This window comes from Dendrobates tinctorius, unplaced genomic scaffold (genome assembly GCF_039654945.1).
Source record: "Dendrobates tinctorius isolate UK_male_01 unplaced genomic scaffold, ASM3965494v1 ptg000251l, whole genome shotgun sequence".
Taxonomy (NCBI): domain Eukaryota; kingdom Metazoa; phylum Chordata; class Amphibia; order Anura; family Dendrobatidae; genus Dendrobates; species Dendrobates tinctorius.
In genome coordinates this window covers 11,686,100-11,699,317 of record NW_027361918.1, presented here as the reverse complement: position 1 = coordinate 11,699,317, position 13,218 = coordinate 11,686,100, and the positions used below count along the sequence as shown (strand labels likewise).

The 13,218-nt window shown below is 40.4% G+C and overlaps 6 non-coding genes across 6 annotated transcripts; all 6 read right to left on the bottom strand.

Moving 5' to 3' along the window:
• Nucleotides 1-619: 619 nt before the first annotated feature.
• Nucleotides 620-693, bottom strand: TRNAN-GUU (transfer RNA asparagine (anticodon GUU)). The gene has a single exon. It is a non-coding gene; the product is annotated as a tRNA-Asn (tRNA).
• Nucleotides 694-2,870: 2,177 nt separating this feature from the next.
• Nucleotides 2,871-2,944, bottom strand: TRNAN-GUU (transfer RNA asparagine (anticodon GUU)). Its single transcript has one exon. It is a non-coding gene; the product is annotated as a tRNA-Asn (tRNA).
• Nucleotides 2,945-5,121: 2,177 nt separating this feature from the next.
• Nucleotides 5,122-5,195, bottom strand: TRNAN-GUU (transfer RNA asparagine (anticodon GUU)). Its single transcript has one exon. It is a non-coding gene; the product is annotated as a tRNA-Asn (tRNA).
• Nucleotides 5,196-7,378: 2,183 nt separating this feature from the next.
• On the bottom strand, nt 7,379-7,452 carry TRNAN-GUU (transfer RNA asparagine (anticodon GUU)). The gene has a single exon. It is a non-coding gene; the product is annotated as a tRNA-Asn (tRNA).
• Nucleotides 7,453-9,629: 2,177 nt separating this feature from the next.
• On the bottom strand, nt 9,630-9,703 carry TRNAN-GUU (transfer RNA asparagine (anticodon GUU)). Its single transcript has one exon. It is a non-coding gene; the product is annotated as a tRNA-Asn (tRNA).
• Nucleotides 9,704-11,879: 2,176 nt separating this feature from the next.
• Nucleotides 11,880-11,953, bottom strand: TRNAN-GUU (transfer RNA asparagine (anticodon GUU)). Its single transcript has one exon. It is a non-coding gene; the product is annotated as a tRNA-Asn (tRNA).
• Between the last annotated feature and the right edge of the window lie 1,265 nt (nt 11,954-13,218).

The window sequence follows — 13,218 nt, the reverse complement described above, 5'->3', positions numbered from 1 at the left end:
GACTGTATTTGTAGGCCATAATTCACATTGTGAACTACGTAGATGTTCTTCAAATATGGGAGAAAGGAATCTGTACTTAAAAAAAAAAAAAAAAAAAAAAAAAAAGCACTCAATGGCACATTTGACTATAAGTAAACTGTGACATGGTGTGGTGTGAAACTTAGCATGCGAGAGGTAGCGGGATCGATGCCCGCATTCTCCAATACAATCTTTGGATGCCTTTTTCAGTTGGCCGAGTGAATTGTTTATGCCACCTGCTCGTGGCACACACGTCCAAACCTTGAAGACTTTCAACAATGGCTAAATCAAGCCTTCGATAGCTCAGCTGGTAGAGCGGAGGACTGTAGATCTAAATTAGCAATCCTTAGGTCGCTGGTTCAATTCCGGCTCGAAGGAAGTTTTGTGTATTCTATCAGATGTTTTCAACCTTCTGGCAAATACCAGACAGCTATGCTCTTTCTGGACATGTAGACAGAAACACAACCGGAAAGTTTTTTCTCCAGTTTGCCTTGTGAATTCAAATCTTAGGCAGCAACAGTGCTTTTACTTTATGGAGATGCTGAGCACCAATGTGAAAACGTCTTCAACTGTAGCATGCTACCCAAGCAAAAGGAACCAACGTCCCTGGGTGGACTCGAACCACCAACCTTTCGGTTAACAGCCGAACGCGCTAACCGATTGCGCCACAGAGACACAAACGCCTGCCGAACTTTCGTCTAACAGCCGGACGCACCCACCAGTTTTAACCGGAACCTTAAACAATGGTCAGACACCATTTCCTCTAATGATTTTCAACAATAATATGACACAAGAAAGCAAAAAAAAACAAAGAAACAATTGCAGAACCCCAGGAGTACTCTAGTCGCCAACAAATATGTAATGGCTGAAAATTTACATGTCATCGACCTGAACACAAACAGTCATTAGAATTTTACTCTGTACATCTGTTAACACAAGCAGAGTGGCGCAGCGGAAGCGTGCTGGGCCCATAACCCAGAGGTCGATGGATCGAAACCATCCTCTGCTAAATTGTGCTGCATTGCATCTTTTTCTACAAACTAGCTAAGTTTTTTTTCACTTCCCCATTTTGGTTCTCTATATACAGAGAAATGGTTTGCTAGAAAATTGCTCGACTGTATTTGTAGACCATAATTCACATTGTGAAACCCAGCGGTCAATGGATTGAAACCAACCTCTGCTAAATAGTTGTGTTTTATAAACTTCATCATTGCATATCAACTGAACTTTTCTGTCAACAGCAAACGTGTCTCGGATCAAAAACACTAGTCAAAATCCTAAATCCCAGTACAACTCGTGCCAAAGGACCAGAAGGAGATTCGCGACCTCTCAGCATTTTCTATATTCAAACCAAACCATAAAAGATCAATCTTTTCGCTTGGGATTGTGCTGCATTACAACTTTTTTCTACAAACTAGGTAAGTTTTTTTTCATTCCCCCAGTTTGGTTCTCTATATACAGAGAAATGGTTTACTAGAAAATTGCTCGACTGTATTTGTAGGCCATAATTCACATTGTGAAACCCAGCGGTCGATGGATCGAAACCAACCTCTGCTAAATAGTTGTGTTTTATAAACTTCATCATTGCATATCAACTGAACTTTTCTGTCAACAGCAAACGTGTCTCGGATCAAAAACACTAGTCAAAATCCTAAATCCCAGTACAACTCGTGCCAAAGGACCAGAAGGAGATTCGCGACCTCTCAGCATTTTCTATATTCAAACCAAACCATAAAAGGTCAATCTTTTTGCTTGGGATTGTGCTGCATTACAACTTTTTTCTACAAACTAGGTAAGTTTTTTTTACTCCCCCAGTCTGGTTCTCTACATACATAGAAATGGTTTGCTAGAAAATTGCCCGACTGTATTTGTAGGCCATAATTCACATTGTGAAACCCAGCGGTCGATGGATCGAAACCAACCTCTGCTAAATAGTTGTGATTTATAAACTTCATCATTGCATATCAACTGAACTTTTCTGTCAACAGCAAACGTGTCTCGGATCAAAAACACTAGTCAAAATCCTAAATCCCAGTACAACTCGTGCCAAAGGACCAGAAGGAGATTCGCGACCTCTCAGCATTTTCTATATTCAAACCAAACCATAAAAGGTCAATCTTTTTGCTTGGGATTGTGCTGCATTACAACTTTTTTCTACAAACTAGGTAAGTTTTTTTTACTCCCCCAGTCTGGTTCTCTACATACATAGAAATGGTTTGCTAGAAAATTGCCCGACTGTATTTGTAGGCCATAATTCACATTGTGAACTACGTAGATGTTCTTCAAATATGGGAGAAAGGAATCTGTACTTAAAAAAAAAAAAAAAAAAAAAAAAAAAGCACTCAATGGCACATTTGACTATAAGTAAACTGTGACATGGTGTGGTGTGAAACTTAGCATGCGAGAGGTAGCGGGATCGATGCCCGCATTCTCCAATACAATCTTTGGATTCCTTTTTCAGTTGGCCGAGTGAATTGTTTATGCCACCTGCTCGTGGCACACACGTCCAAACCTTGAAGACTTTCAACAATGGCTAAATCAAGCCTTCGATAGCTCAGCTGGTAGAGCGGAGGACTGTAGATCTAAATTAGCAATCCTTAGGTCGCTGGTTCAATTCCGGCTCGAAGGAAGTTTTGTGTATTCTATCAGATGTTTTCAACCTTCTGGCAAATACCAGACAGCTATGCTCTTTCTGGACATGTAGACAGAAACACAACCGGAAAGTTTTTTCTCCAGTTTGCCTTGTGAATTCAAATCTTAGGCAGCAACAGTGCTTTTACTTTATGGAGATGCTGAGCACCAATGTGAAAACGTCTTCAACTGTAGCATGCTACCCAAGCAAAAGGAACCAACGTCCCTGGGTGGACTCGAACCACCAACCTTTCGGTTAACAGCCGAACGCGCTAACCGATTGCGCCACAGAGACACAAACGCCTGCCGAACTTTCATCTAACAGCCGGACGCACCCACCAGTTTTAACCGGAACCTTAAACAATGGTCAGACACCATTTCCTCTAATGATTTTCAACAATAATATGACACAAGAAAGCAAAAAAAAACAAAGAAACAATTGCAGAACCCCAGGAGTACTCTAGTCGCCAACAAATATGTAATGGCTGAAAATTTACATGTCATCGACCTGAACACAAACAGTCATTAGAATTTTACTCTGTACATCTGTTAACACAAGCAGAGTGGCGCAGCGGAAGCGTGCTGGGCCCATAACCCAGAGGTCGATGGATCGAAACCATCCTCTGCTAAATTGTGCTGCATTGCATCTTTTTCTACAAACTAGCTAAGTTTTTTTTCACTTCCCCATTTTGGTTCTCTATATACAGAGAAATGGTTTGCTAGAAAATTGCTCGACTGTATTTGTAGACCATAATTCACATTGTGAAACCCAGCGGTCAATGGATTGAAACCAACCTCTGCTAAATAGTTGTGTTTTATAAACTTCATCATTGCATATCAACTGAACTTTTCTGTCAACAGCAAACGTGTCTCGGATCAAAAACACTAGTCAAAATCCTAAATCCCAGTACAACTCGTGCCAAAGGACCAGAAGGAGATTCGCGACCTCTCAGCATTTTCTATATTCAAACCAAACCATAAAAGATCAATCTTTTCGCTTGGGATTGTGCTGCATTACAACTTTTTTCTACAAACTAGGTAAGTTTTTTTTCATTCCCCCAGTTTGGTTCTCTATATACAGAGAAATGGTTTACTAGAAAATTGCTCGACTGTATTTGTAGGCCATAATTCACATTGTGAAACCCAGCGGTCGATGGATCGAAACCAACCTCTGCTAAATAGTTGTGTTTTATAAACTTCATCATTGCATATCAACTGAACTTTTCTGTCAACAGCAAACGTGTCTCGGATCAAAAACACTAGTCAAAATCCTAAATCCCAGTACAACTCGTGCCAAAGGACCAGAAGGAGATTCGCGACCTCTCAGCATTTTCTATATTCAAACCAAACCATAAAAGGTCAATCTTTTTGCTTGGGATTGTGCTGCATTACAACTTTTTTCTACAAACTAGGTAAGTTTTTTTTACTCCCCCAGTCTGGTTCTCTACATACATAGAAATGGTTTGCTAGAAAATTGCCCGACTGTATTTGTAGGCCATAATTCACATTGTGAAACCCAGCGGTCGATGGATCGAAACCAACCTCTGCTAAATAGTTGTGATTTATAAACTTCATCATTGCATATCAACTGAACTTTTCTGTCAACAGCAAACGTGTCTCGGATCAAAAACACTAGTCAAAATCCTAAATCCCAGTACAACTCGTGCCAAAGGACCAGAAGGAGATTCGCGACCTCTCAGCATTTTCTATATTCAAACCAAACCATAAAAGGTCAATCTTTTTGCTTGGGATTGTGCTGCATTACAACTTTTTTCTACAAACTAGGTAAGTTTTTTTTACTCCCCCAGTCTGGTTCTCTACATACATAGAAATGGTTTGCTAGAAAATTGCCCGACTGTATTTGTAGGCCATAATTCACATTGTGAACTACGTAGATGTTCTTCAAATATGGGAGAAAGGAATCTGTACTTAAAAAAAAAAAAAAAAAAAAAAAAAAAGCACTCAATGGCACATTTGACTATAAGTAAACTGTGACATGGTGTGGTGTGAAACTTAGCATGCGAGAGGTAGCGGGATCGATGCCCGCATTCTCCAATACAATCTTTGGATGCCTTTTTCAGTTGGCCGAGTGAATTGTTTATGCCACCTGCTCGTGGCACACACGTCCAAACCTTGAAGACTTTCAACAATGGCTAAATCAAGCCTTCGATAGCTCAGCTGGTAGAGCGGAGGACTGTAGATCTAAATTAGCAATCCTTAGGTCGCTGGTTCAATTCCGGCTCGAAGGAAGTTTTGTGTATTCTATCAGATGTTTTCAACCTTCTGGCAAATACCAGACAGCTATGCTCTTTCTGGACATGTAGACAGAAACACAACCGGAAAGTTTTTTCTCCAGTTTGCCTTGTGAATTCAAATCTTAGGCAGCAACAGTGCTTTTACTTTATGGAGATGCTGAGCACCAATGTGAAAACGTCTTCAACTGTAGCATGCTACCCAAGCAAAAGGAACCAACGTCCCTGGGTGGACTCGAACCACCAACCTTTCGGTTAACAGCCGAACGCGCTAACCGATTGCGCCACAGAGACACAAACGCCTGCCGAACTTTCGTCTAACAGCCGGACGCACCCACCAGTTTTAACCGGAACCTTAAACAATGGTCAGACACCATTTCCTCTAATGATTTTCAACAATAATATGACACAAGAAAGCAAAAAAAAAACAAAGAAACAATTGCAGAACCCCAGGAGTACTCTAGTCGCCAACAAATATGTAATGGCTGAAAATTTACATGTCATCGACCTGAACACAAACAGTCATTAGAATTTTACTCTGTACATCTGTTAACACAAGCAGAGTGGCGCAGCGGAAGCGTGCTGGGCCCATAACCCAGAGGTCGATGGATCGAAACCATCCTCTGCTAAATTGTGCTGCATTGCATCTTTTTCTACAAACTAGCTAAGTTTTTTTTCACTTCCCCATTTTGGTTCTCTATATACAGAGAAATGGTTTGCTAGAAAATTGCTCGACTGTATTTGTAGACCATAATTCACATTGTGAAACCCAGCGGTCAATGGATTGAAACCAACCTCTGCTAAATAGTTGTGTTTTATAAACTTCATCATTGCATATCAACTGAACTTTTCTGTCAACAGCAAACGTGTCTCGGATCAAAAACACTAGTCAAAATCCTAAATCCCAGTACAACTCGTGCCAAAGGACCAGAAGGAGATTCGCGACCTCTCAGCATTTTCTATATTCAAACCAAACCATAAAAGATCAATCTTTTCGCTTGGGATTGTGCTGCATTACAACTTTTTTCTACAAACTAGGTAAGTTTTTTTTCATTCCCCCAGTTTGGTTCTCTATATACAGAGAAATGGTTTACTAGAAAATTGCTCGACTGTATTTGTAGGCCATAATTCACATTGTGAAACCCAGCGGTCGATGGATCGAAACCAACCTCTGCTAAATAGTTGTGTTTTATAAACTTCATCATTGCATATCAACTGAACTTTTCTGTCAACAGCAAACGTGTCTCGGATCAAAAACACTAGTCAAAATCCTAAATCCCAGTACAACTCGTGCCAAAGGACCAGAAGGAGATTCGCGACCTCTCAGCATTTTCTATATTCAAACCAAACCATAAAAGGTCAATCTTTTTGCTTGGGATTGTGCTGCATTACAACTTTTTTCTACAAACTAGGTAAGTTTTTTTTACTCCCCCAGTCTGGTTCTCTACATACATAGAAATGGTTTGCTAGAAAATTGCCCGACTGTATTTGTAGGCCATAATTCACATTGTGAAACCCAGCGGTCGATGGATCGAAACCAACCTCTGCTAAATAGTTGTGATTTATAAACTTCATCATTGCATATCAACTGAACTTTTCTGTCAACAGCAAACGTGTCTCGGATCAAAAACACTAGTCAAAATCCTAAATCCCAGTACAACTCGTGCCAAAGGACCAGAAGGAGATTCGCGACCTCTCAGCATTTTCTATATTCAAACCAAACCATAAAAGGTCAATCTTTTTGCTTGGGATTGTGCTGCATTACAACTTTTTTCTACAAACTAGGTAAGTTTTTTTTACTCCCCCAGTCTGGTTCTCTACATACATAGAAATGGTTTGCTAGAAAATTGCCCGACTGTATTTGTAGGCCATAATTCACATTGTGAACTACGTAGATGTTCTTCAAATATGGGAGAAAGGAATCTGTACTTAAAAAAAAAAAAAAAAAAAAAAAAAAAAAAAAGCACTCAATGGCACATTTGACTATAAGTAAACTGTGACATGGTGTGGTGTGAAACTTAGCATGCGAGAGGTAGCGGGATCGATGCCCGCATTCTCCAATACAATCTTTGGATGCCTTTTTCAGTTGGCCGAGTGAATTGTTTATGCCACCTGCTCGTGGCACACACGTCCAAACCTTGAAGACTTTCAACAATGGCTAAATCAAGCCTTCGATAGCTCAGCTGGTAGAGCGGAGGACTGTAGATCTAAATTAGCAATCCTTAGGTCGCTGGTTCAATTCCGGCTCGAAGGAAGTTTTGTGTATTCTATCAGATGTTTTCAACCTTCTGGCAAATACCAGACAGCTATGCTCTTTCTGGACATGTAGACAGAAACACAACCGGAAAGTTTTTTCTCCAGTTTGCCTTGTGAATTCAAATCTTAGGCAGCAACAGTGCTTTTACTTTATGGAGATGCTGAGCACCAATGTGAAAACGTCTTCAACTGTAGCATGCTACCCAAGCAAAAGGAACCAACGTCCCTGGGTGGACTCGAACCACCAACCTTTCGGTTAACAGCCGAACGCGCTAACCGATTGCGCCACAGAGACACAAACGCCTGCCGAACTTTCGTCTAACAGCCGGACGCACCCACCAGTTTTAACCGGAACCTTAAACAATGGTCAGACACCATTTCCTCTAATGATTTTCAACAATAATATGACACAAGAAAGCAAAAAAAAACAAAGAAACAATTGCAGAACCCCAGGAGTACTCTAGTCGCCAACAAATATGTAATGGCTGAAAATTTACATGTCATCGACCTGAACACAAACAGTCATTAGAATTTTACTCTGTACATCTGTTAACACAAGCAGAGTGGCGCAGCGGAAGCGTGCTGGGCCCATAACCCAGAGGTCGATGGATCGAAACCATCCTCTGCTAAATTGTGCTGCATTGCATCTTTTTCTACAAACTAGCTAAGTTTTTTTTCACTTCCCCATTTTGGTTCTCTATATACAGAGAAATGGTTTGCTAGAAAATTGCTCGACTGTATTTGTAGACCATAATTCACATTGTGAAACCCAGCGGTCAATGGATTGAAACCAACCTCTGCTAAATAGTTGTGTTTTATAAACTTCATCATTGCATATCAACTGAACTTTTCTGTCAACAGCAAACGTGTCTCGGATCAAAAACACTAGTCAAAATCCTAAATCCCAGTACAACTCGTGCCAAAGGACCAGAAGGAGATTCGCGACCTCTCAGCATTTTCTATATTCAAACCAAACCATAAAAGATCAATCTTTTCGCTTGGGATTGTGCTGCATTACAACTTTTTTCTACAAACTAGGTAAGTTTTTTTTCATTCCCCCAGTTTGGTTCTCTATATACAGAGAAATGGTTTACTAGAAAATTGCTCGACTGTATTTGTAGGCCATAATTCACATTGTGAAACCCAGCGGTCGATGGATCGAAACCAACCTCTGCTAAATAGTTGTGTTTTATAAACTTCATCATTGCATATCAACTGAACTTTTCTGTCAACAGCAAACGTGTCTCGGATCAAAAACACTAGTCAAAATCCTAAATCCCAGTACAACTCGTGCCAAAGGACCAGAAGGAGATTCGCGACCTCTCAGCATTTTCTATATTCAAACCAAACCATAAAAGGTCAATCTTTTTGCTTGGGATTGTGCTGCATTACAACTTTTTTCTACAAACTAGGTAAGTTTTTTTTACTCCCCCAGTCTGGTTCTCTACATACATAGAAATGGTTTGCTAGAAAATTGCCCGACTGTATTTGTAGGCCATAATTCACATTGTGAAACCCAGCGGTCGATGGATCGAAACCAACCTCTGCTAAATAGTTGTGATTTATAAACTTCATCATTGCATATCAACTGAACTTTTCTGTCAACAGCAAACGTGTCTCGGATCAAAAACACTAGTCAAAATCCTAAATCCCAGTACAACTCGTGCCAAAGGACCAGAAGGAGATTCGCGACCTCTCAGCATTTTCTATATTCAAACCAAACCATAAAAGGTCAATCTTTTTGCTTGGGATTGTGCTGCATTACAACTTTTTTCTACAAACTAGGTAAGTTTTTTTTACTCCCCCAGTCTGGTTCTCTACATACATAGAAATGGTTTGCTAGAAAATTGCCCGACTGTATTTGTAGGCCATAATTCACATTGTGAACTACGTAGATGTTCTTCAAATATGGGAGAAAGGAATCTGTACTTAAAAAAAAAAAAAAAAAAAAAAAAAAAGCACTCAATGGCACATTTGACTATAAGTAAACTGTGACATGGTGTGGTGTGAAACTTAGCATGCGAGAGGTAGCGGGATCGATGCCCGCATTCTCCAATACAATCTTTGGATTCCTTTTTCAGTTGGCCGAGTGAATTGTTTATGCCACCTGCTCGTGGCACACACGTCCAAACCTTGAAGACTTTCAACAATGGCTAAATCAAGCCTTCGATAGCTCAGCTGGTAGAGCGGAGGACTGTAGATCTAAATTAGCAATCCTTAGGTCGCTGGTTCAATTCCGGCTCGAAGGAAGTTTTGTGTATTCTATCAGATGTTTTCAACCTTCTGGCAAATACCAGACAGCTATGCTCTTTCTGGACATGTAGACAGAAACACAACCGGAAAGTTTTTTCTCCAGTTTGCCTTGTGAATTCAAATCTTAGGCAGCAACAGTGCTTTTACTTTATGGAGATGCTGAGCACCAATGTGAAAACGTCTTCAACTGTAGCATGCTACCCAAGCAAAAGGAACCAACGTCCCTGGGTGGACTCGAACCACCAACCTTTCGGTTAACAGCCGAACGCGCTAACCGATTGCGCCACAGAGACACAAACGCCTGCCGAACTTTCGTCTAACAGCCGGACGCACCCACCAGTTTTAACCGGAACCTTAAACAATGGTCAGACACCATTTCCTCTAATGATTTTCAACAATAATATGACACAAGAAAGCAAAAAAAAACAAAGAAACAATTGCAGAACCCCAGGAGTACTCTAGTCGCCAACAAATATGTAATGGCTGAAAATTTACATGTCATCGACCTGAACACAAACAGTCATTAGAATTTTACTCTGTACATCTGTTAACACAAGCAGAGTGGCGCAGCGGAAGCGTGCTGGGCCCATAACCCAGAGGTCGATGGATCGAAACCATCCTCTGCTAAATTGTGCTGCATTGCATCTTTTTCTACAAACTAGCTAAGTTTTTTTTCACTTCCCCATTTTGGTTCTCTATATACAGAGAAATGGTTTGCTAGAAAATTGCTCGACTGTATTTGTAGACCATAATTCACATTGTGAAACCCAGCGGTCAATGGATTGAAACCAACCTCTGCTAAATAGTTGTGTTTTATAAACTTCATCATTGCATATCAACTGAACTTTTCTGTCAACAGCAAACGTGTCTCGGATCAAAAACACTAGTCAAAATCCTAAATCCCAGTACAACTCGTGCCAAAGGACCAGAAGGAGATTCGCGACCTCTCAGCATTTTCTATATTCAAACCAAACCATAAAAGATCAATCTTTTCGCTTGGGATTGTGCTGCATTACAACTTTTTTCTACAAACTAGGTAAGTTTTTTTTCATTCCCCCAGTTTGGTTCTCTATATACAGAGAAATGGTTTACTAGAAAATTGCTCGACTGTATTTGTAGGCCATAATTCACATTGTGAAACCCAGCGGTCGATGGATCGAAACCAACCTCTGCTAAATAGTTGTGTTTTATAAACTTCATCATTGCATATCAACTGAACTTTTCTGTCAACAGCAAACGTGTCTCGGATCAAAAACACTAGTCAAAATCCTAAATCCCAGTACAACTCGTGCCAAAGGACCAGAAGGAGATTCGCGACCTCTCAGCATTTTCTATATTCAAACCAAACCATAAAAGGTCAATCTTTTTGCTTGGGATTGTGCTGCATTACAACTTTTTTCTACAAACTAGGTAAGTTTTTTTTACTCCCCCAGTCTGGTTCTCTACATACATAGAAATGGTTTGCTAGAAAATTGCCCGACTGTATTTGTAGGCCATAATTCACATTGTGAAACCCAGCGGTCGATGGATCGAAACCAACCTCTGCTAAATAGTTGTGATTTATAAACTTCATCATTGCATATCAACTGAACTTTTCTGTCAACAGCAAACGTGTCTCGGATCAAAAACACTAGTCAAAATCCTAAATCCCAGTACAACTCGTGCCAAAGGACCAGAAGGAGATTCGCGACCTCTCAGCATTTTCTATATTCAAACCAAACCATAAAAGGTCAATCTTTTTGCTTGGGATTGTGCTGCATTACAACTTTTTTCTACAAACTAGGTAAGTTTTTTTTACTCCCCCAGTCTGGTTCTCTACATACATAGAAATGGTTTGCTAGAAAATTGCCCGACTGTATTTGTAGGCCATAATTCACATTGTGAACTACGTAGATGTTCTTCAAATATGGGAGAAAGGAATCTGTACTTAAAAAAAAAAAAAAAAAAAAAAAAAAGCACTCAATGGCACATTTGACTATAAGTAAACTGTGACATGGTGTGGTGTGAAACTTAGCATGCGAGAGGTAGCGGGATCGATGCCCGCATTCTCCAATACAATCTTTGGATGCCTTTTTCAGTTGGCCGAGTGAATTGTTTATGCCACCTGCTCGTGGCACACACGTCCAAACCTTGAAGACTTTCAACAATGGCTAAATCAAGCCTTCGATAGCTCAGCTGGTAGAGCGGAGGACTGTAGATCTAAATTAGCAATCCTTAGGTCGCTGGTTCAATTCCGGCTCGAAGGAAGTTTTGTGTATTCTATCAGATGTTTTCAACCTTCTGGCAAATACCAGACAGCTATGCTCTTTCTGGACATGTAGACAGAAACACAACCGGAAAGTTTTTTCTCCAGTTTGCCTTGTGAATTCAAATCTTAGGCAGCAACAGTGCTTTTACTTTATGGAGATGCTGAGCACCAATGTGAAAACGTCTTCAACTGTAGCATGCTACCCAAGCAAAAGGAACCAACGTCCCTGGGTGGACTCGAACCACCAACCTTTCGGTTAACAGCCGAACGCGCTAACCGATTGCGCCACAGAGACACAAACGCCTGCCGAACTTTCGTCTAACAGCCGGACGCACCCACCAGTTTTAACCGGAACCTTAAACAATGGTCAGACACCATTTCCTCTAATGATTTTCAACAATAATATGACACAAGAAAGCAAAAAAAAACAAAGAAACAATTGCAGAACCCCAGGAGTACTCTAGTCGCCAACAAATATGTAATGGCTGAAAATTTACATGTCATCGACCTGAACACAAACAGTCATTAGAATTTTACTCTGTACATCTGTTAACACAAGCAGAGTGGCGCAGCGGAAGCGTGCTGGGCCCATAACCCAGAGGTCGATGGATCGAAACCATCCTCTGCTAAATTGTGCTGCATTGCATCTTTTTCTACAAACTAGCTAAGTTTTTTTTCACTTCCCCATTTTGGTTCTCTATATACAGAGAAATGGTTTGCTAGAAAATTGCTCGACTGTATTTGTAGACCATAATTCACATTGTGAAACCCAGCGGTCAATGGATTGAAACCAACCTCTGCTAAATAGTTGTGTTTTATAAACTTCATCATTGCATATCAACTGAACTTTTCTGTCAACAGCAAACGTGTCTCGGATCAAAAACACTAGTCAAAATCCTAAATCCCAGTACAACTCGTGCCAAAGGACCAGAAGGAGATTCGCGACCTCTCAGCATTTTCTATATTCAAACCAAACCATAAAAGATCAATCTTTTCGCTTGGGATTGTGCTGCATTACAACTTTTTTCTACAAACTAGGTAAGTTTTTTTTCATTCCCCCAGTTTGGTTCTCTATATACAGAGAAATGGTTTACTAGAAAATTGCTCGACTGTATTTGTAGGCCATAATTCACATTGTGAAACCCAGCGGTCGATGGATCGAAACCAACCTCTGCTAAATAGTTGTGTTTTATAAACTTCATCATTGCATATCAACTGAACTTTTCTGTCAACAGCAAACGTGTCTCGGATCAAAAACACTAGTCAAAATCCTAAATCCCAGTACAACTCGTGCCAAAGGACCAGAAGGAGATTCGCGACCTCTCAGCATTTTCTATATTCAAACCAAACCATAAAAGGTCAATCTTTTTGCTTGGGATTGTGCTGCATTACAACTTTTTTCTACAAACTAGGTAAGTTTTTTTTACTCCCCCAGTCTGGTTCTCTACATACATAGAAATGGTTTGCTAGAAAATTGCCCGACTGTATTTGTAGGCCATAATTCACATTGTGAAACCCAGCGGTCGATGGATCGAAACCAACCTCTGCTAAATAGTTGTG